This window comes from Euprymna scolopes, chromosome 32 (genome assembly GCF_053919585.1).
Source record: "Euprymna scolopes isolate OS-2025 chromosome 32, ASM5391958v1, whole genome shotgun sequence".
Lineage (NCBI taxonomy): Eukaryota > Metazoa > Mollusca > Cephalopoda > Sepiida > Sepiolidae > Euprymna > Euprymna scolopes.
This window is the reverse complement of record NC_136513.1, coordinates 59,374,000-59,398,906: the sequence shown is the minus strand read 5'-3', so window position 1 is coordinate 59,398,906 and position 24,907 is coordinate 59,374,000. Positions and strand designations below refer to the sequence as shown.

At 38.4% G+C, this 24,907-nt stretch overlaps 2 pseudogenes; both read left to right on the top strand.

Annotated features, from left to right (window-relative positions):
• The first annotated feature begins 8,022 nt into the window (after positions 1-8,022).
• Positions 8,023-8,176, top strand: LOC145256684 (U2 spliceosomal RNA; annotated as a pseudogene).
• Positions 8,177-9,252: 1,076 nt separating this feature from the next.
• LOC145256591 (U2 spliceosomal RNA) lies at positions 9,253-9,416 on the top strand (annotated as a pseudogene).
• The last annotated feature ends 15,491 nt before the right edge of the window (positions 9,417-24,907 follow it).

Genomic DNA, 24,907 nt, shown 5'->3' with positions numbered 1-24,907 from the left:
AAGTAAGATATTGCGACCCAGCCACAAACCTGGGATTTCAAACTCCGCGCTATATATATATATATATATATATATATATATATACATACACACATACACATATATACACATGCATATTAGTGCATGTAGAGCTAGTTGGCCGTTGACGCTAGGAGGGTTCATCCGCCCTTTGTAAGGTCTTGTTTTTGATCCTTCTGAGAGACTAGCCACCCTCTTCAACAAGCAAGCTAGTGGGAGAACCAGTTTAGTGGCCTGTTACCCGACCATGCAGCAGGTAGTACTGGATTAAATGGCACCAATAGCACATTACGTGACCTCATCTATATATATATATATACATATATATATATATATATATATATGAAAATCAATTAAAAATCTTTAAAATCTTTAAAAATTAAATTAAAAAATAAAAATTTACAACTAACTTATTAGTCGACAAAGAAAAACCAGCGTAAAAATTAAAATTTGCTTTATTTCAAAAAGTTTCATGGGCAAGTTTTAATTATGCTTGTTAACACATAAATTGAAAACTACAAATTATGACAGAAATCATATTTGTATAAAAGTCGGTAATAATGCAGAAACGCATAGGTTAAAACGATATTCAAAATAAAGTCCAAGTATGACAGGTTCCCCCGCTCAGGTCAGCAACTGACCACTGGCCTTTGGTCGTGATCGTCTTAGTTTAGTCTGCCGGGAGACGTTCACATGATTTCTCAGCGTCTTAGCTCCGTTTGATTTCTGCTGAAAAGCAAAAATAAAGCCTCACATGCACGCCGGAAAGGAAAGAAGACAGAGAGGTTTTCTAACTACGAGAAAGTTAATTTCATGAAAGTTCAAATTTTTACATATATACAAAGTTCTGTTCGATTACACCAGAAATTATCAAGATTTTCCCAAAATCTTATTCTTTGCCCACGATGGCACTCAGGATGGATGGAGGGGGGCTGAGGCCTTCTTATAGCGTGTGTTTCTCTTGACATCCGGCTTCAATCTGTCTCTTCCGACCCCGGTATGCGCTCTTATTCTAAGGTCAGGGGTGAGTCTGATGATCTGCTAAACCAATCAAGGCCAGCCACGTCAAACGCGGAATACCCGACTTGTTTGCGTGTGTGCACTTCCACAAATCGTCCGCCGTTTCGTAAATCTGAGACTAAGTCTCAACTGTGCATTCACACGACCCCAAGGGATCAAATCATCTAAATTTTCTCTACTCAGAAACCCAGAACGTCTGGGTCGGGTTCCTCAGGCCAACAAGTACTCGTTTCTACATTATTCTGACATTTCCTGTCATTTTTCTAAACAATAAAAATGTCTGTTTTTTAGAAAGCACAATAAACTCACCCCTTTTTATAGGTCACCCGCCGCTGACCGGGATTCTATTAACGTTTAACGGACAATCTCAGCATATTTACCCGGTCTTACTCAGAGTTTTAGGGGATTTTAACCTCCCAAATGGGGAGCAGTATCGCTCTTCAAGGCGGTCACGTTATACAAGCTCGATGCAGAAAAAGTTAAAAAATGTGGTACAATCCAAACAAAATTTTAAGTTTGTGATGTAGAAATGTAAGAAAATAATTCCATATTAATTGTAATAATCTAAGTTGTTTATCGGTAAACATAAATAAATTTCAGAAAACATTAATATTTTGCGGCAGAAAATTTTTTCATTGATTCTAAATGAACAAACCTAACAACGAGAGAGAAAGTCGTTCTCTTGCTGATGGAAGCAAACGACTTGACTGACAATATTCAAATGAATAATGCTAAAAATCAAAAGCAGGAAATGATAATATTTTAAGGATTGACCAAAGTTCTATATTTAGAAAAAAAAAACTAGTTGCTAAGTGTGTGATGTCAAAATGACATAGAATTGGACTAACCCGATCCAAACGAGTGGGCGAAAAAGGAATATATATTATATGTCGCAAAATTTCAATGTCCGCGTAAGCCACTGTATACATATATACATGAACATATAAACACATTTACACACAGACACACCCACATATAATTTTGTGTGTTCAATATCAGAAGATTTCAACAAATAATTGCAAATTACTCTTCATTGTTCAAATTTGCATTACAGTTCATTTCAAGATATATCAACCTTTCTTGCAACCCGTGGTACCAGACACTTCTAACAAAACACAGGATTTGGAAGAAAATACATTATCGCCTTTATCAGATAGATTATTATTGGAATTATTTCATTGTTGGTGCTATTATATTGTTTCTCTCACTCCATGTGAATTTCTATGTATGTCAACTTAAACACGATTTTATTAAAAGAAATCATAATTTTTCAATAACATTTTTATTTAAACTATTCATTTATGAGAACTATTCATCTCTACCCATACGTAAAACATGTTTGTTTGATTAAAATGCACGAATCAAATTTTGAATACTAAGCTATATTAAGTGGTTATTGAGCTTTACATTAAAAAAATGATTTTAATTGACATTACAGAAAGAGCTGCAGAAACTCACTAAGTATCGAGCAGACAACAGAAAATATTGATTTTTAATTGAATATTGAGCTTCGAATGGACAATTTTAATTGATTCGTTAAGTAAAATCAAACCGAGATTTTTTATTCGAAGTTGATTTTAATTATATGAATTCATTATTATTATTATTGGCTCTCAAGGAGCTTCACACAGGTCTGCAGAGATCTTTCCCTGAAAACAGTCTCTGGTGTTCCCTGGAAGCTGAGTGACAACAAGTCTCCCCAGGTTTATAGTACTCTCCACCTCTTTTGATAACATTTGTAAATAAATTTGCATTATCGCAACAGCTGCTTGCCATTGATTTCTCGTTGGCAGCAGCTGTTGGTCTTTGCTGGAATTTGAGTGGCAATACGCTTCCCCAAGATTCTGTTCTCTTCGCATTTATTCGGCTGAGGTCTGATCAGTTCATCCGGCTTTCCTTCCCCCTTGACTCTACTTGGTTATTTGGTCTCGCTTTGGGGGGCAGTTGAGTTAGAGAACTTATAGTTATGCGGTTTCAGTGTTCTTGGTTCCATGTTTTACCTTTGCAGCAGGTTTTATGACCCACATTGTTGCGTCTGTCTGTTAGTTTCCATATTCAAGGGGTTTTCTTAATATTTCAGCTGTTTTCATGATTGATGTTCGTTGTATTTTTCCAGTCATTACTTTAATTCACATTTTTCCCATTATTTTTTCAAAGTTTTTCGGGATTTTTCCTAGTGCTCCTACTATTATAGGTATTATTTGGATTTTCTTCATCTTCCATATCCGTTTCAGCTCTCTGGCTAGCTCTTTGTATTTGTTTCGTTTCTCCTTTTCTTTGATATTCACCCGGTAATCAGCTGTAACAGCAAAGTCTGTGATTTGACAGGATTTTTCCTTCTTGTAAATTATTATGACATCCGGTCTTCTTGCTTGGATGGGTTTATCAGTTTCTATGTCCATGTCTTATAGGACTGTGTGATTCTTGTTTTCAAGTAGTGTTACATGTTTATGTTTGTACCACCTGTCTGTGCGTTCGAGATGCAGTTGTTTGCATAATTCCCAGTGTAATACCCTTCCCACTTGGTCGTGTCTGTTCTTGTATTCCTTTTGGGCAAGTTTGCTACATTAACTTATTATATGGTTTATCCTCTCGTCTGTTTGTCCGCTGAGTCTGGATTATTATTATTATTATTATTATTATTATTATTATTATTATTATCATTATTATCATTATTATTATTATTATTATTATTATTACGAAGGTGTCTCTTGCCAAACAGAAATACCACATAGCGATATAATAGAAATGTATAGTTATCTGTGAGAGAAAAATAATTTTTCACTAAGGAAAACGTAGTGTCAAAGATATTGTTAGTCTGTTTATTTTCAGGAATAAACTGAATGGAAACTGGGATTAGATCAACGACACTTAGATAGAAGGGACGTTGGGAAAGTCCAAATGAATCATCTGACCAACAATTAAAATTTATATGGGACAAAAGTACAGGAAAATACCTTTAAATCCACATGAATTGTGGAGGATTAAGAAAGAAACTATTGAAAAACAACTCGAACAAACTAAGAAATAACGAGTTAATCAGAAGAACTGGAATTCCTTTGCGTCTATGGACAGAAATTCAACTTCCCTAAAAAGGAATCAAGATTCACCGAACAAAATTGGGAATTGCTTCTCATTTAATAAACAAGTCGCTGTTAATACAGGTACATCGACGTAAGAGCAAATCAAGGGCGCAGTGCACAGTGCCGAGTATATTCACATAATTGGGTCAGTATGTGAGATCAAACTCACGAATCGAATTTCCACCATCAACCAGTTCGAAAGAATTGCACATATTTGACCACACAAGTAAAGAATTGGATAGAAAAGAAACACAGTTAATCTTTGGAAGAATGCGGCCATGTTTTATGCATGCCATTGTATGGTAAGAAGGGGAAACACCATTCGAGACAACTTAACTAAAAAGGGAGATAATTTTTCTTGAATGGTGTTTGAGACAAGGTTCTTTCTCACCATGCATAAAACATGAGCGCATTCTTCCAAGAATAATAATAATAATAAGTAATTCCCCTTCTTTTATATATTGGAGACACGAAACTATCTTTTCGAATGTCTCTTATTTTCTATAGTTTTGTGCCTTCAATATCGATAAGAATATGAATTACTTATTAAAGATCTGAAAAAGAAACACCGCTTTCAGCATGATAGGGGTGCTAAAAAACAGAACAAGACATTAAATAAAACGCAATGAAAACAAAATACTTCGGCCGAAAACGACACACCCAAATGGAATAAAGTAGGACGCTAATGATATGGCCAGAAACATCTTCATAATAACGTCCGAAGATTTAAGGTATCTGAAACAGGCGGGAATGGAATGTTCTTATCCTACAAATATATTCTAGAAAATGCTTAAATGGCTACATATGACTTTGCGTGAGAAACCCATCATGTCTCTAACGACTGAATAGAAGTATACGTTGTGTACATACCAGAGGAAATGTAGTCAAAACCTTTAAACCAATTTTAGCCAATTTCACTCCTAAATGTAGAAAAAAAATTTCCCAGTGCGTATTCTCTCCTGATAACCCAACTATGTTTGAAGGCAGTAATGAAATGTTCCTCAAATGGCAACAAACGGAGCAATATGATTATATACAAAACCGAAATGTAAGATATTATTATTATTATTATTATTATTATTATTATTATTATTATTATTATTTATGAATATCAAAACAAGAAAAGTTTTAGCAATGTTTGGTATGTTTCAAATTCGAAATAGCGTAGCAAGGCTGTATCAAAAGAGGAAAGATGGTGGAAGAGGATTGAAAAGTGTAAAAGATTGTGTTAGAACCGAGGAGATGTCGTTGAAGGAGCATGTGGTTAGAAGTGGGGAGTGGATGCTTAAGGTTGTGGCCAATGAAGTGGAGGTGTGTGAGACCAAGGCTGATTATGTGAAACGTATGGATAGAGACAGAGCAAAGAAACTGGCTAGGAAGAAAATGCATGGAAGGTTCTTCCAGGATATAGCAGAAGTGGATGATGAAAGATCATAGCAATGTCTTAGAGCTGGGTATCTGGCTAAGAGTACTGAAGCTTTTGTTTGTGCAGCACAAGAGTAGGCATTAGAAACACGATTGTTTTAAAAAAGTGGTTCTAGGAGAGGAAATTGCTGCAGAATGCCGGATTTGTTGTAAGACGTCAGAATCAATTGCGCACCGTGCAGCAGGGTGTAGTGGACTGGCCCAGAGAGACTACCGCAAAAGACACGATCGCATGGGACTCCGGATATATTGGGAGGTGTGTAAGAGGGTTGGGGTGAAGTGTGCTGGAAAATGGTTTGAGGAGGTGCCTGATGAAGTGAGAACAAGTGAGGATGGCAAGGTAGAGGTATGGTGGGACAAAAGTGTCATCACGACCAAGCAATTGGAACATAATCGTCCGGATTTGGTCCTCATTGACAAGGTCTCAAAAAACTGTCAGATTGTAGACTTCTCAGTACTCTGGGACAGGAATGTGAGAGAGAAGGAGAACGAGAAGTGGAGCAATTATGCTCCATTGGCCTTGGAGATAAGGCGTATACACGGGGTTAAAACACAAATAATCCCGGTCGTAGTTGGTACATTAGGAGTAGTATCAAGTCGTCTGGAAGGACAATTGAAAAAAAACTACAAATCCCCGATGTTTTAGGCGGCCTTCAAACCTCTGCAATTATGGGTACCACCAACACTTAGGAAAACCCTTGATCTTTGAAGCCCCTGGTTTGAAGCCGTGATTAAGGGAAATCCTCTGGAAATGAATCCCATCCCTTTCCAGAGAGACGTTCATAAACGAAATCAGAATTATTTACATAAGACTGTATTATATGTGCCCCGATACACTATGTATAAATATGTGTGTGTTTCTGCGTGCATGTACACATATATGCATGTATGTATGTATATATATATATATAGAGAGAGAGAGAGAGAGGGAGAGAGAGAGAGGGAGAGAGAGAAAGAGAGAGATATGAGTTGTGTTTCTGCGTAGGTGAGACGGCCTCCCTATGTGCTTGCAATTTTCTTGCTAATTAATAAATAACAAATGGGCCAGCAAAGAAAATACAAACTCGTGTCAACCTGTTTTATCTTTTTCTATTCATATCGGCACTCTATAAACGTGCCATATTAGTTCATGAATCACTTGGTCAAAGACTCGTTGGTGCACTTCATCCGGTTTGAATATGGATACCGAAACATTAAGGGCAAACCCAGTTCACCATTTATTAGGTAAATAACGTAAGTAGCTAAGCGGGTGCTGAGGTCCTGACATTATTACAGTCATAGTACTAAAGAAGCTGCAACATCCATTCTTGCAAAATTCTTCGATATTTACCTAAAGAAAAAGATTACCCACTATGTGAAAATATTCGGAATCACTCTTCTTGCATTTCAGTACAGTCTTCAATGAGTAAGTTGTAGAAATTGTTAACCACCACAACCAAGAACCGCCCTACCTAGTGACAAGCAATATTGCGACCGTCCTGCGAGATCTACAGCTGATGTACTGATTGTACTCTTACATAGGATCAGTTTATCTTTTTATAAGAGTTTTCTAACTAGAGCAATAGCTCTTGAAATATCAAAGGCATTTGATAGTGTTTGGAATAAATGTCTACTTCACAAGATTTATATCTAAAGAGAAATAAGAAAGTTTTTTCAATCATCGAATCCTTACTCTCTAATAAGTTTATATAAGTAGTCGTCCTGCGCCCAGCTCTCTTCTCGATCTTTATCAATGACTTTCCAAGCCACATTCTATGTTCATTCGTCGACATATATGCAGACGATACTACCATTTGATGTGAACACTTCAAAGGCTAATAACGAGAAAGATATCCCTGAGTCTCTCTCGATTTTCACCACCAACGCCCTTGTCCCAACCTGCCCCCAACCGATATGAATGGCTCTAAACTCAAAGAAGCATCTTCGGTTGACCTTCACTTCTAAGCTGAAATCGAAGACATATTAAATCAGTTGCCAAAGTCGCTGGAAAAATGGTTGCATCACTATACCGCTCCAGATGCAATTCTTTAGCTGTACAAGAGCCAAATACATCCTTCAATAATGACAGCATTCGATTTTATATGATTGTAAAACTCACATGATAAGCATTCATTTTAAACTATTGATTTCCAAATATTTACTGTGGAGCGCAGTCTCTCTTTTAAAACTATAAATGGAGAAGCTAATCTTATTCATTCATAACGATTCTAACCCTGCGTTAGTTAATTGCTCTTGCTTTGCGCCATTTTTTCATATTTATTTACTTGTGGCATCTTTATGGGTGCAATTTTATTGTGGTATTTTTCAAGTGTGCTTTTATCTGTGCTATTTTTAGTCGCGTACAAGCGACTCTATAAGTTCCTCCGTCGGTCCGTCGGTCGATCGGTCTGTCGTTCGGTCTGTAACACTTTTGTGCTTGGCCTTTGTGGTTAAGATCGAAGGTCTGTTGTTAATAGATGCTATTCTTTGCTTTTTAAGCTTTTCTTGGCCTTTTGGCCAAGATCAAAGCGTAGTATCTGTTCCGGCAGATGCTGCAAGCTATGACTAGCAAAGACCAGATGTGGGGGCAACCCCACATGCCTGATCTTTAACCAGCTCCCATTTCCCACCGCTCGGGAGCTGGTCCCCTTTTTCCCTTCCCCCTCCCTTCACTCCTCACATTAAAAATCGGCCTTGTGCCTAATTTGCTCGGTGGGGGAGCAAATAAATACCATCTGTTCCGGCAGATGCTGCACTTAAGATGATTTGTGCCAGTCAATGGAGGGGAGACCCTCTATACTGGGACAATTATTATTTTTGGTAACCAGAGTGACCCCTTTTAGGGGAGCTGGTTTTTACCTCACATTAAAAACGGCCTTGTGCCTAATTTGCTCAGTGGGGGAGCAAATAAATACCATCTGTTCCGGCAGATACTGCAAGCTATGACTAGCTAGGACTAGCTATGACTAGCAAAGACCAGATGTGGGGGCAACCCCACATGCCTGACCTTTAACCAGCTCCCATTTCCCACCTCTCGGGAGCTGGTCCCCTCTTTCCCTTCCCCCTCCCTTCACTCCTCACATTAAAAATTGGCCTTGTGCCTAATTTGCTCGGTGGGGGAGCAAATAAATACCATCTGTTCCGGCAAGTACTGCAAGCTATGACTAGCAAAGACCAGATGTGGGGGCAACCCCACATGCTTGACCTTTAACCAGCTCCTATTTCCCACCTCTCGGGAGCTGGTCCCCTTTTCCCCTTCCCCCTCCCTTCACTCCTCACATTAAAAATCGGCCTTGTGCCTAATCTGCTCGGTGGGGGAGCAAATAAATACCATCTGTTCCGGCAGATACTGCAAGCAAAGACCAGATGTGGGGACAACCCCACATGCCTGACCTTTAACCAGCTCTCATTTCCCACCTCTCGGGAGCTGGTCCCCTTTTTTCCTTCTCCCTCCCTTCACTCCTCACATTAAAAATTGGCCTTGTGCCTAATTTGCTCGGTGGGGGAGCAAATAAATGCCATCTGTCCCGGCAGATACTGCAAGCAAAGACCATATGTGGAGGCAACTCCAGATATAAGACCTTGGTCAATGTAGGGGCAACCCTTCATACCAATTGTCACTATCCAGCTCCCCTACTCCCCGGAGAGTTGATCCCCATTTCCCCTTCACTCCTCACATTAAAAATCGGCCTTGTGCCAAATTTGCTCGGTGGGGGAGCAAATAAATACCCTTTTCTTGGCCTTTTGGCCAAGATCAAAGTGTAGTATCTGTTCTTACTATATGCTATACTTTTGTTTGTAACTTTGTGATATAAAGTGGGGGATCATTTTTCTGTATTAATTTAATATAAAATGGTCATCCACTTTACAACCAGTCAGTCTCAAAGCCATTCAAATCATTTTCCAGACCATTCAAATTGTTTTTGAAGGATTCCAGTTATTTTTTTAAGCATTCAATTTATTCTTATGTCATTCAATTCATCCTTAATTTCATTAAAGTCATTCTAAGTCATTTACTTTTTATTTATTTAAGTCATTTCAGCCTATTTTCCGGTCATTTTAGTTTATCTTTAAGAATTTCATGTCAATCCTACATTCACGCATTCATTCATTACACGAGAGCACGCGACTAATGGCTATCGGCCTTGTTATCGAGCATCATAAAATATAAAATCTTATATTAGGTTATTAAATAAAACTAAATGTGTTTTTATGTTTGTTTATTAACAGTGACTAGCAGGCCCAGTAGCATGCCAAAATAACAGTAATCGATTATCGATAAGATGCCACATCAACATAATAAATGCGAATATGAACAAGAAAAATAACACATGGAATATCAATTACAAGTCCCCATAATGTTTAGCGTGCTAACCCGGATTAAGAAGAAAACTATTATGACGAGTGACTGTTGAGTGTCAGTGGGTGGATGGTGTGAATGTATTGACCCTTGGGTAGCTGCTTATCTGATTCATAATGTTTTAAATGTATTATTATTGGCTGACATGGAGCTTTCACACAAGTTAACAAACGATCTGATTGGGAACCTATGGTGTTCTCTGGAAGCTGAGTGACAACAAGTCTCCCCAGAAGTCCAACTCTCTCCACCTCCTTCGATAGCATTTGCAAATGAATTTGCCTCATCGCAACGGTCTCTTAACATTGATTTCTCGCTGGCAGTGGGCATTGGTTTATACTGACATTTGAGTGGCACTCAGCCTCCCCAAGGTCCCAGTTCAAAGTTTATTATTATCATTATTATTATTATTATTATTATTAGCAGAACCCGTAGAAATTCCAAGGTAGTTGACAATTTTTAGAACAGATTATGAATAAATGAACAATAAAATAAAATAAAACAAATTATGAATTTAAAACGATTTGTTATCAAATTCTTTTTTCAATTTTTTAAAGCTAAAAAAAAGAAAATGACTTCAAAATTTAAAATTATTTTCCAAGAAAATTCAACACACATTGTTGTTTTGTTGGCGGAAGTTTAAGAAATTGACCTTTAAATTTCAAAATATATACTTTTTTTTCTTTTTCACGTAATTCTTATCGATTAAAAAATATATATTACTTTTATCGCTGAACACGCTTCGCAGAGAAAAAATTATACGACTCTCTTACGCGGCCGGTGTTAAATACTGTCTTTAAAAAGGGGTTAGGAAGGGAACGTTCTTGAATCCCCTTCGACCTCTCTTTCTCTCTCTCTCTCTCTCTCTCTCTCTATATATATATATATATATATATATATATATATATATATATATCATTCTCTATCTATCTATATCTCTCCCATCTATCATCTATTTTATCCGCGTCGTCTCGCTTCAATAAATCCCAACTATAAGAAAATGCCCACTCCAAGAATGGACCTTTTGCAAAATGTTATGGAAAATAATTAGTTACAGCTATTTCAGAGTAGGACAGAATGTATAACTAATCAAGTGAATGCAAAACCTATAAAAATTATCGTAATTTGTATGATTTTTATAGGTTTTGCATTAACTTGATTAGTCATACATTAGAAAGAAAGTAAAAATTTACCCTAAACCCCTATTTTTTTTTAGACGGGATTTAACACCAGTAGCGTCGGAGAGTCGCATTGTTTTTCTCTGCAATGGTCACGAAGTACGTGTTTAATTTAGTAGAACGTTATAATTGAAAACTAATCCCCAACGATAAAAGTCATATACTTTTTTTTTTTCAAATTCTCTTTCTTTTTCAATTTCTTTTAATCTGAAAGTTAAGTTTGTAATCGATGAGATTAACGTGAAAAAAAAAAAATAAAAGAAGTGTAAATTGTGGAATTTAGGGGGCGTGGTCAATTTCGTAAACGTCCGCCGATTTTTTTTTTCAGATTAGAACAAAAATTTTGAGGCTGTTTTTTTTAAATAATTTTTATCGTTCGGGATCAATTTTCAATTATAATCAGTTCACTTCGCGTTTGTCCATCGGAGGTCTGGTTAGTGCTCCCTCCTCGGTCTTTCCATCCTCCTTGACCATTCTCGACAATTTGGTATCACTATTTAGGTGGGGGAGGTGGTGATGGGCAATGGGAGGGGATGGGGAAGGGAGAGTGAACTAGATATGGAGCTTTAATGTTCTTGGTTTCATGTAACGCTTCTTCATGTTTTGTCTCTGTAGCAGTTTGACTGGCCCGTTCATACGGCTCGTGTATGTTAGTCTCCGCATTCAAGGGGTTTCCTTAATATTTCAGCTGTTTTCATTATCGTGATTCGTTGTATTTTTCCTTTGATGCAAATTTCTGCCATTATTTTTTCAAAGCTTTTCGGAATTATTCCTTGCGCTCCTACTATTATAGGTATTATCTGGATTTTCTTAATCATCGTTTCAGCTCTCTGGCTAGCTCTGTGTATTTGCTCCGTTTCTCATTTTCTTTGATATTTACTCTGTGGTCATCTGGAACAGAACACTCAGCGACTTATCTGCACTTTTCTTTGTTGTTAATTTTTGCGACATCCGGTCTTCTTGCTTGGATAGGTTTATCTGTTTGTATGTCCATGCCCTATGGGATTATGTAATTCTCATGTTTAGGTACTGTTGCCGGGTTATGCTTGTACCACTTGTCTGTGAGTCCGAAATGCAGTTGTTTGCATAATTCCCAGTGTATTGCCCTTCCCACTTGGTCGTGCCTGTTCTTGTATTCCTTTTGGGACACTTTGTTACATTCCTTACTACATAGTTTATCGTTTCGTCTTTTTGTCCACAGAGTCTGCCGTTGCTGTTTTCTTGTGATTTGTCAATCTTTGCTTTGATGTGGTTAGTTTTTATCTCGTTATCGTTTTCTGCAGTTCTTAGAGATGCAGTTTCTCGGGTTACGTGTCCTTTTCGCACCTATGTCCATCCAAGCGTTATTCTAATCTTTTGTTTTCCTTGTGAATCTTCCGTGTAGTTGTTTCTCTTCACATTTTTCTTTTCTCATCATCATGCTTTGTCTCTCTGTTTTCTGTTTTCTTTTTTTTAGGGTCTCTCATTGCCACAATTCTCTTCTCAGTGTTTTGCATTATCTATTTTTCTAACTCTTCTGTTTTGTGTGTCATTCATACAGTCTTATATACAAACTAGTCCTCTTCCACCATTTTTTCCTTTTCACGTAGAGTCTATCAACATTATCCTTTGGGTGTAGTGAATTGTGCATGGTCATGAGTTTTCTGGTCTTCTGATCAAGCAGTCTCAGTTCTTCTTTAGTCCACCCTCTAAATAGTCCAGAGATACTTTAGAACTTTTATTAGGTTTCTACTATATACTTTACTTTCCAGCAGTTCTCTTGTTCTCCTGGGGTATTCCTTTTCAATTCTTTCTAGTTTCTGTTGCTTTAGTGATGTCTGCTTCCAGAACTCCCAAGTATTTATAGCCGTTTTCCCCCCGCTAGTGCCCTCGTCTCCGTTTGCTTGGGTAGTTCCATGCCTTCTTTCGTCTCTAGTTTTACCCTTCTTATAACTAGTATTTCCCATGCAAAACTCCATTTGGATATCTTGCCTTGAAATCCTGGTAGTATTTATTAGTGTCTATAGTTCCTTTTCGGTCCTTGCAAAAAGTTTCAGATCGTCCATGTACATCAGACGGTTTATTTTTTCCTCTGTATAAGAGAACTTGTATCCATCTTGGCACTTTCTCGGTTGTCCAGGGCCATCATGGCATTGGGTGATGGTTATCACCTTGGAAGACGTCTCTCTGTGTTGATTTCTGTTGTTTTGTCCATCAGCTGTCAGTTTCAGTCTCCATATTCTCATTGCATTTTCAATCACATTGATGATCCTATTTGGTATTTTATACATTTTTAAGCATTCTATTTATCATGCTTGGGGGATCCTCTTGTACCTTTCTGTAGTCCATTCATGTCATGGCTAAATTCTTTCTCCTTTTCACCTCCTTTAGGATCTTTTGCAGGTTTTAGCAGGTCACGTGTTCCTCTTTTTCCTTTTTTTCCTTTCTAGCATCCTTTCTGTTCCTGTTTCTGTTCAGAGAGTGGCAGATTTGTTTCCTCAGTTGTGCTGTTAGTATTTTCCACATTGTTGGTAAGCACGTGATGAACCTATATTTGTTGGGGGCAGTACTTTCTCTGTGTCCTTTTGTATCAGTGTGGTTCTACTTTGGTCAACCATCTGCCACATTTGTTTTCTTGTATGCATCTTCTCATGTTTTGAACTTTCGATATTTTGATTTTTTGGGGCCCAGTATGCATGTCTCCGTGCTCTGGTGTCTTCCCGTTTGCCTTGATGTTCTCCAGTTTTCCATCTTTCCTACAGTTTTCTTTAGGGTTTCCTTGCTGATTTCATTCTACTGTTCCTTTATCTTTCAGCCATTCGGCATTTCTATTGTGAGCTTGCCGTTCTTCCTATATCTTACTCCTGTAGAGTTTAGTTTCTGTCGGGTTTGGTAGATCTTTTTTTTTTGTTTTTCCTCTGTTCACATTTTGGTAAGATTTGGATTCATTGTTTTCAAATGTCTTGTTTTGCTTGCACAGTTCAGATTTGTATCTGTATTGTCTCAGTTCCCCTTTTTTGCACCTATTTTTTGGTTCAGATCTTCATGTTTCTTGTTTTGTCTGTCCCTGCTAGTCACATTTCCAATTTTCTATCTTCCTCACGTCGCTTTCTTCCTGATTATCGTGTTGATTTGTTTTTATGTTTGTTGACTTGGTTTTCTAGCCCCATTTCCTATCCAGTCAGTTCATCTTTCCCTGGTTGTTTTCCTGTTTTGAATATCTCAGTTACCATCTTAGGGCCTGCATAAATTAAATTGTTTAAGTCTGTGAGTGTGTTTATTGTGATGTGTGTGAGGAGCTTGTTAACCTTCTCTGTTTTTGTTTTTAATTTCGTCTGTTCTTCGTTCCTTAATGATAGGATCTTTGTTTTTTCCTTGTTCATGAACTGCTTTTTTCTATTTTATCTGCTCTTTTTGCTCTGTTTCATTACTTATTATTATTATTATTATTATTATTATTATTATTATTATTATTATTATTATTATTATAACTGTAATTGTAAGTGTTGTTTTTTCTGTCATTGCTATTGTTGTTGTTACTGTTATTATTATTACTACCGATATTAGTGTTAATATTATCATTGTAGATTTTATTTCTATTGTTGTTGGTGGTGGTAATGGTAATAGTGGTGGTGGAGGGGCTCTTTAACCTTGGTGGGGAACCCTCCTAGGGATGATGTCTCAATAAAACTGTCGGTGGTGGTGTAACCTAAAAATCACTAATCCCATTTATGGTAGAATATCAAATCAAAATATTGCAAATAATCGGGGCGTACTCGACGTTGCCCGGCGTTACCGTGGTTTTTAGAGGCGTGTGTGGTTGGGGGGGGTAAAATGAAAACAAAGCGAAGTCATAACTCTGTTTAAATTAAATAAAAACAATTTAATTTAAGTGTAATGCAAGTGAATTCACGATATCGTTGGGTTTTAATCTTTGTGTAAAAATAACTGTTGAGTTGAAAGTACTAATAAATAAAGGTCATAGTTAGATTTTACGGTTGATGATGAATGATTTATATGAACACTGTAAATAGTTAGGTGAAAGTAGAGAAAAGTTTTTTTTTCAAGAGAATGTACAAATTATTTATTTGTCAACAGATATGAAGAAAATAAACAGAAAAATACTCCCATCATTGATTAATTAATTAATTAATTATTTAATTTATTATGCAAAATAAATAAATAAAATGTTGATTTAGTGTTTCAACATTTAAACAATGCTCGGTTGAATCCGGTGGAATGAAATGGGATCAGGAGGGTCAAATTCTGTATGAGTACCATTCTGTTTAATTTCGTCTTGTATTCAAATTATTAAGTGGGCTACCAGCGATTGCAAAGTAACAAATGTAACGAAAATGTGAAAAATTCAATAGTAAAATAATTTTAATAAGTGCTCAACTTCTAATAAAAATCCTAGTAAATCAACCCCGCTTATCTGTTCGGTTATTGTAAAAATGGAAGGGAAACTTAAAATTTACTCCGTTGTAATTTTTTTTAATTCTAAAATTGTGCCCCTCAACGAATATAATCCAAAGAATAACGGAGTTTCTACAATTTATTGCTGAAATTGTAGACGTCATATTATTTCACGCACCTTCTGTGCAAATCCTGGTTAGGCTATGGTCGAAGCATGAAATAAATAACTCAACATTTAAAGTGTAGAACGATTGCCGTTAAAAATAAATAAATAAATAAGATAGCAACCCACTTCTCCGTTAAAAAAAGAAAAAACAATCATTTTAAATAATTTGTTGTTGACCTTCCCAAGCTGCTTTAAATCAAAATAAGGTTTTCAATTATTTATTTGTTGGAATAAAAAAAAACGAAAGAAAACTATTTCATACAAATCCAATGTTGCTTTCATTACCAAATTGTTTTATTAAACTTTTAAATGTTTTACGCAAACTTTTCAATTATTCTTTTTCAAACTATATAGTTGCTTTAATTTTCCAAAATACTTATCGTAAAATTTATTTGTCCGAGAAAGAAAGAAACTATTTTATAAAAAATCCGATGTTGCTTTTATTACGAAATTGTTGTATTAAAAGTCTAATTTTTGTACGCAAATTTTTCACTAAATGTTTGTCCAATTATAATTTGATAAATTTTTATACAATAAATGTTTTGGGTTCCTTTTGGTTATTAAATGGCGCTCGCCCATATAAAACCGTGATGAATATGTCATGCGATTATCTGGTTTTAATAATGTTTTTGCTACAATGAGCCACAAAGAAAACAGAACAACAGAATAGAGTTTAAACAATGTATTACTGGAGCAACAACGTAAAAAGATTACAACTGAAAAGAGTAGTAAAAGTCACCGAGCAGGCGAGGGTAACTATGGTGTTTAATCCACACCTGGGATCAAAAGGTCTATGGTTTATATAATGGATAGAACAATCAATTTGGAGAGCGATTCCCCCACAACACCCCCTCCCAAGCTGATTTCCGCGGATATGGATCCTCGACCATGGTTGTTCAGCCTTAGGCCAAGGTTTATATGTTATCGGTAGTGCTTTTGCAGCCGAAGCACAGCCTTTGCATCTGTTCACCATGTCGGTAATATCTTGATCCATAGCTGGCCAATAAACAAATCTTCTCATTAGGCTTCTCATTCTGTTTATTCCTGGATGACAAATGTGAAAATCCATGAGAATTCTTTTTTGAAGGGTTTTGGGAATGACAACCCTTTCACCGTAACAGTATTTCGTCGCAACCAGAAACAATTCTGAACTGGTATCACCCAGTGCTAATTTCTGCTTCGTGGTTTGAATGAAATTGTCATTTAGGGATTCTGACTTTATTTCCTGAAATGTTACCGACAGTTCGCGGATAATATTGTTTATCATGGATTTTACATCACTATTAATACGTAGTGCCGCGATTACTAAATCTTCAAGAGGTTCCATTTTGGCAGGAATCAGTCTCGATAGACCGTCTGCAGGGGCTAGTTGTTTTGAGGGGAGAAATTGAATTGTAAAATTATAGTTCAGCAGAATAGTTCCCCATCTTAATAGTCGGTTCGCAGTGAATGTTGGAAGTCCTTTTTTTTTAGCCAAAAATGGATATCAACGGCTTATGGTCGGTTTGTTGAAAAAAATTTTTCCGTACAAGAACCGGTGGAATTTGGAAACTACAAATATAATTCGTAGGCCCTCTTTTTCGATCTGAGAATAATTCTTTTCCGCTGGCAAGAGAGTCCGTGATGCGAAAGCAATAGGCTGTTTCGAGCCATCCGGCATTCGATGTAGCAGGCACGCCCCGACGCCATGTTGACTAGCGTCGCTAGCTACTATTATGTCCAACTGCGGGTTGAAATGCGCTAGGAATAGTTTTGAAGTCAGGATTCTTTCTACTTCTTGGAATGATGTCTGGCACTCTTCTGTCTACTCTCACGCCTTATCTTTTTTCAGCAATTCATTAAGTGGTGCGCGCAATTTGTGCATATTTAGGATGAACAGCTGGTAATAATTTGCTAAACATAAGAAACTCTGCAATTGAGTTATGTTTACTGGTGCCAGCATTTCTTTAATAGCGGTCGCCCTATCTGGGTCTGGGCGTCTGCCATCTTTATCGATTATTTGACCCAAGTATTTAATTATTTGTAAAAAGAACTCGCATTTATCTGCTTTGATCTTAATTCCATAACCTTGTATTCGACTGAATACTTGTCTGATATGTTTTTCATGTTCCTCCCTGCTTTTGCTCCCTATGATAATGTCATCAAGATATGCGATTGCGGTGTCCAAGCCGGAGAGCATAGTATCCATTATTTACTGGAATATTGCGGGTGCCACCTTAATACCAAACTTGAGTCTTTCGTATCTGTACACACACCGATGAGTGTTAATACAGAGGAGGTTAGCGCTTTTGTCGTTTACCGGAATCTGTAGGCAAGCGTCGCTTAGGTCGATCTTAGAAAAAACTTACAGCCATTTAATTTCGTGAACACTTCTTCTGGACTAGGTAATGGATAGTGAAAATCTTCTAAGAACCCGTTGAGTCCGGTCGCGAAGTCGGCGCAAACGCGAATTTCCCCGGTCCTTTTCTTTCTGCCGGAGCAGCCCACTCACTATATTCAATTTTAGCCAATATACCAATGCTTTCTCATCCGTCTAATTCCTGATTTATTTTGTTCAGGGAAGCGAACGGGGCATTAAGTTTCTTTTTAAACACCGGTTGTGTGCCAGGTTTCAACTTAAAATCTGCGGCCATTTTTGTACATCTCCCCAGACCAGGAGTAAATACGTTTGTGAATTATTTTTTAAAACAAGTAATGAGTTTCTCCGTTTCTGCTGAGCGGGTATCTATTTTCTTGCAGAATGTGGATATAGGACAGTCCCAGAGACGAAACTCTTGGATGCTGTCAGAACCGAACAGGTTCTCACTATCTTTTAGCACATACAATCTTTGTTTTTTCCCCTCCGTAAAATGACGTTTGTAATTAATTCACCTTCAAAATGAATTTTTGTACCATTAACGGCCGTCGCCGTTCTGTTAGTTTTTAACATAGTCGGCTTTCGTAATATTTTCCACGTTTTGAGATGTATTATTGAAAGATCCGATCCACTGTCGAATTGGCATTTAATAGCCTTGCCGAAAATGTTAACCGTTACATATTTGCGTAGATTCTCATCTACGTAGTCCTTAGTTCTGGTTTGACGTACACGGCTTCTATTCTGAGTTTTCCTGCAGTGCGAACTTTTATGACCGATCTTATTGCATAAATGTAATATTTTTGTTAAAAATGGGCAATCTCCTACCCAATGTATACCACCACATCTGAAACACGCGCTCGGTGCTTTTAGTTTTTCTGAGTTTCGGTGGTTAGTGTCTGTGTGCCATTTCGACGGTTTTTCTTAGTTACGTTTTTTTATATTCGCGATGCCTGCTTCGATATTTCTTGCATATTTTTTTATAATTTCTACTTTTTGATAATCATCAGTGAATTTTGGAAGTATTAAGTTCGGTTCATTTTCTAATTTTGTAAGGACTCCGCGCCTGATTTCCGCATCTTTTGTGAGGTTAACCCTTGCGCAAACACAAGACATTTAAAATTATCTGCTTTTAGTTCAGACAACTTAAATGGTATTACAATGTTTGTTCACTACAGCTACGTAGGTGGCAAAATCGTCATCATCTTTTGCCACATTTAAATATCTCCAAAAGAGACGTTTTCGGTGAGAAAAGTTCTTTAACAAATTTACCGTCTCATTGAATGATAAATCTTCTGTTTTCCGAGGCAAGATGTGATCCACGAATTTATCATGCTCATCCGTTTCCAATGTTCCTAGTAGAAGTCTGGTTTTCTTTTGATCAAACCAGTTGCTGCAGTCAATATTAAAAAAAATCTTCATGACGTGAAAATACGCTGCGAATAATTTTCCTCTTCCTCGTACTTAAAATTGTCTATAGCGGTCCATATTGTATTCTGAGAAAATGCTGTTGCTTTCCGCGTTCGCATTATTTTTAACAATTTCTGTAAGTAACTCCTCTGTAAGTAATAAGTTCGGCTAATTTTTTTTCGGTTCGTATTTGACATTCCGCTAACTGTTTTCGCAATTCCTTTTGCTGTTCCTCGTATCGTATTAGACGTTCAGTCCAGTGTTTTTCGGATTGTGACTGACGCTTTGCGGCATCGATTTGCAACTTGGTTAAATGTTCCAACGCTACTTTCAATTCGTCCATTTTGCTTTGTCAGGATTAGCAATTTCCAAACGTTCGCTGAATTTTACAAAACCGTTTTATTCTTTCTTATTTCTTCCTCCAGACAATAAAACGAACAGAAAAAACATAAATATATAAAAAGTTTATCGTCTAAAGAAAAAAATAAATACTGTCTAAAGAAAAAAACACGCCCGATTTTAGCGACAATGAAACCAGTGGAAGGAGCAGATGAATGGAGAAGTGGTGATGAAGTTCGTGCTTCGACTTCTGTAGAAAAAGAAGTCCTTCAGAAGTTAAGAGAGGTTCTTCTAAGAGACAATATCATAGAGATTCTAAGTATGAAGAGTGGTAATATGCGGAAGGTTAAAAGCGAGATAAAAATAATTCAATGAGTAATTCACAACATCATAAGAAAGAACATATCGATTACGGAACTTAACAGGCTTCTGTATGCAGCGTCATACTTTATTGCGAATTGTTTTGGCTTAATACGGAAGAAAAAGAGAGAAATGAAGGATAGAAGGCCACACTAGCAGAGGCGGCTTGAAGAAAGTATTAAACGGTGGCGGAAAGACATTGGTAGAATCGAAGAAATAAGAAAAGGAGTTAAACTAGGACAGAAAGCTAAGGACGAGCTTGAAAGGAGGTATAGATTGCTGAAAAAGAGAACTATGAACGTTCTAACAATTTTGAAAGAAAGATTCACGCTGGTAGTATAAAAATTTGGAACTTAGTAAAACCAACACAAAGTCAAGTATCTGCAGAATGTCTTCTTGGTTCCTCCTCTTCTCTTTTCTCTCTCCCAACAATCGAGCACAGCATATAATAACAAAACTCTAAAGCACGTCTGACAGCACTTACTTCTGCCAACAGTCTGCCCCTCCTCTTAACAACACAGGCTTTTTATATCGCAAAATCGTTCACCTCTATTTGCATATTCTTCTAACTCACGTGATCACTACTCTATAAATAAGAGTCTTGACCGTTTCTTTTCTTTCTTTTTATTTATTTTCGGTGACCGACCCGCACGTGGTCTATTCAGGTAAGTCACGCATTTCTCCACACTCCCCCCTGATCACATGATCACAAACAGGACATGCGGGCAATCGTCGTTGGCGGGTACTCCTTCGAAGAATCGGGGGCAGCACTTCCTCATTGCTGTTTTCTTCATTACCACCATCATTAATACCAGTATGTTCCATTATCCCGTCTCGTGGTTTCATAGGCGGTGTCTCTATGCTCACCTGAAGGGGCAGTAAGTGATCAGGATCATCTCTGAACGGTGTGTGCTCCTCCTCATCGTCCTCAGAATCAGAAGAGGTATAACAAGGGCGGATATCTTTTACGTGACGTGGTATGTCACCAATCAACATTGTCTGAGGACTTATGATTTCGTCTATTTTTCCCCGGAAAAATTTCGTAGTGCACCCAGCATTCGGGTTTTTTATCCAAACAAGGTCTCCCACCTGATATGGTGTATTGACAACACTCACCACTGATGGTATGGCATCAACTCCTTTCACACGCTGTTCATATTGGTAAATCCCATTGGCTGGTGCAGTTGCTGGTGTTGCATTGTCCTTGGGTGTTATATTATACCAGTACACAGCTTCTGGAATAGAGCACTGCGTCCTGGCTGCAATTCTTTTGATGGTGTGGTGACACCGTTCTGCTATACCATTACCCTCGGGATAATATGCACACCGATAATGCATTTTAATCCCCCATTCGTGCACGAATTTCTGAAATTCTTGACATCGAAATGTGGCGGCATTATCAGTCAGAATTTCAATCGGGGCACCACGTTCAAAAAAGACGGCTCTCAACTGTTGTATAATGCTGGCTGCATCCTGTCGTGTCAACAGGCGCCATATTGTGAAACGCGTCGGGCCACAATCCGTCATGGTCAAAAAATGTTTGTCCCCATAATGTGTTATGTCCATCCCTACTCGCTGTCAGTTGTCCTCCAGCTCCAGCTTCCCTTTTTGCCATTGGGATGGTGCCGAATCAATTCTCTGACACTCTTCACACGAACGTATGGCTGCTTTCACTGATGATTTTGTAGTTGCAGGGCATACTCTTCGGACAAAATATGCAGTCCTCTGAATTCCAGGATGTCCAATCTGCTGGTGTATCATACGGATCTGGTCAGGTGTTAATTGATCCGCTACAGTCGCGCATGTTTGTTGTTGAAGATCGGATCCCTGCCTCATTGCATCGATCCACCTCTTTGGTACTCGAGTCAAGCTATCAGCCAAATTCTGCATCGACGAGACTAACGTAATGTCTACCTGCAAGCTGTATTCGTCAACTAGACGCTTAATTATTGCTAGTCTCCTTCGTACTAGCATTTCACTTGCAGCTCTAGTCTTAACTCGAGCCTTTCCAGTCAAGGTGTCGGTTAACCAATGGTAAACACACAATGAGTCAGTGTGGAGATGCACAACATTAGTCTGCCATTGCAATGCGAGATTAAGACCTTTTAACGTGGCATCAAGTTCTGCCAAATTTATATGTTGGGCATCATTTTTCGGACGAAGCTAGCATGCATCTTCCACAACAACACCTAGTTGCTCCAACACGACACCTGTAGCCAACGAACTTGCGTCAACCCATGCATTTAGTTCGTTTCCAGACACTTGCCACTCACCCCGGGCAGGGTCATTCCTATGCACTCTGGACAACATTTCAGCCATCATTTGTTGGAGAGAATCATCATCCGCAACATCGTCCCATCCTTTTGTTACTGTAGTCACTCGTCTTTTCACCACTCCTGTTGCCGATCGGAGCCATCCACAGACAGGTAGATGTCCTACCAATTTACCACAGATAGAAAACACAGTACGTCTTGTTAATACATTGGGTAACTTTGGAAGTGGGCTCCCTCGCTTCCATCGCAACGTATTGCCCTCCTCCCAGACCTCGAGGCCTAGCACGGGCACTCTATCCTTTAGGCGCTTAGGGTCTTTGCTTATTAACCCAAACGCTTTCAGTTTTATTCGAACTGCATCCGCAGACATTATGTCTTCATTAACATAGATGTCATCTATGTAGGCTGAAACAGCTTTTGCTGTGGTCTCATCCTGCATCAACACAGTTTTAATAATGGTTGTCATAATCAAGGGTGCTACGTTTAGGCCAAAATCCAAACGTGTCAAACAATATAGTTTTCCCTTGAGTAGTACTGTCTGAAACGGCCATAATAACTCATGGACACGTATCTGCAGGTAGGCCCTCTTTAGATCCAGAAGTGCTACATTGCTCCCTTTTTGACGCCACTCTCTCAGTTTAGCAGCGCACACATCTGCGTTTCCGGTAAACGCATCAACATTCCGATTCAACTCTCGGTAATCCATTACGGGACGAATTTTTTCTTTGGTAGGTTGTTCAACAGCCATGAGCGGAATTAATCCCTTGGGTGGTCCCAGACGTACCTGTGGGTATGGTATTAACCAACCGTTGTCAATCTACATCTGATGTTCTTCTTCATATGCGGCCCTATTCTTGGTAGAAACTGCACACTCTGGAATCGTGTTGCACAGCCGATCTGGTTCCTGACCCATGGCCGATTTCCACTTTGCAGTCCACACCCTTTCGTTGTCATCAAATGTAGCACAGACGTCCTTTTCTTCAATCGACATGGCTGCACAGACGTCTTTCCCTTCTCCAAGCCTGATACCTCTAGCTGCTGTGATTGTAACGCCTCCTAGTGCTTGTATTGCATCAATTCCAAGCAACATGTCGTAGCCAAAGGGTTTCTCCTGTGTCACCAGAACGTCAACTTTAGCTGTGTCACCCTTCTCAGTACAGATTGTGACTGTCCCTTCACCACAACATACCCGTGATAAGCCATTGATGGTCATAACGCCGACTGGGTTCCTCCGCCACACCGGACAGCAATGGGCACTAACTATAGACCGGGAACACCCCGTGTCTATAAGTGCTGAACACTGCACATCATCAAGTTTAACGCTAATGACAGGCAATCCTGTGTTTATTGGTTGACAGGGGGCAAGGGTAGCGATAGTACCTTTCCCCCAACTTCGTTTCCCGAACAGTTGCGAGATATGTGCCCAAACTTATTGCAACGATAGCATTGCACTGGTCTCTTTGATTGTGGATATACACCTCTCCTATCACTTCGGCACTCTTTAGCAAAATGATTGGCCTCCCCACATTTATAGCACACTGGTTCACCTGCTTATTACTATCTGGAAGAGAGTTCACATTGCCTCCATGTCGAAAACGAGCTGCTGCTGCAATTGGTTCCTGTTCCTTACAGATGTTTCGAGCTCGGGCATTAAGCGAATGTCGAATCTGTCCATTGTTAGTCACCGCTCACCAAGCGCCGAAATAGCTTAAAACCAACACAAAGTCAAGTATCTGCAGAATGTCTTCTTGGTTCCTCCTCTTCTCTTTTCTCTCTCCCAACAATCGAGCACAGCATATAATAACAAAACTCTAAAGCACGTCTGACAGCACTTACTTCTGCCAACAGTCTGCCCCTCCTCTTAACAACACAGGCTTTTTATATCGCAAAATCGTTCACCTCTATTTGCATATTCTTCTAACTCACGTGATCACTACTCTATAAATAAGAGTCTTGACCGTTTCTTTTCTTTCTTTTTATTTATTTTCGGTGACCGACCCGAAGGTGGTCTATTCAGGTAAGTCACGCATTTCTCCACCCTTAGTTGGAAAAAGTGTTGCGTTTCGGCAGAACAACCTTTTCCAGAACAATTAGTCTCAGCTGTATAAAGAATTAAATAGTAGTAAACTCGCGGGAAATAACAACACTCCAAATGCAAAAGATGCGAGGAAGCTCTGGAGTGTGATTTGGTCTGTCGAAGCGCGATATAATAAGAACGTTAGCTGGTTGGTAGATGTTAAAGAAAGGCTATCAGAAATGCAGCAGATGAAGAACGCTGAGATAACATCGATGACGTTAAAGCTGGCATACGAAGGATGACAAACTGAAGGCACCATGTCCAGATGGAGTTATGGGCTTCTGCTTTTAACAGTTTCCATGCCTTTATCCATCTATAGCTGCTGCTCTGCAAAAAGTTGTAGAGTCGGGGAATGCCCTTGATTGGCTTGTGAAGGAAAGAACAACACTGATTAGGAAAGATCCTGCAAAGGGAACAGATGCCAATAATTAGAGACCAATTGCATGTCTGTCACTGATGTGAAAACTCTTGACT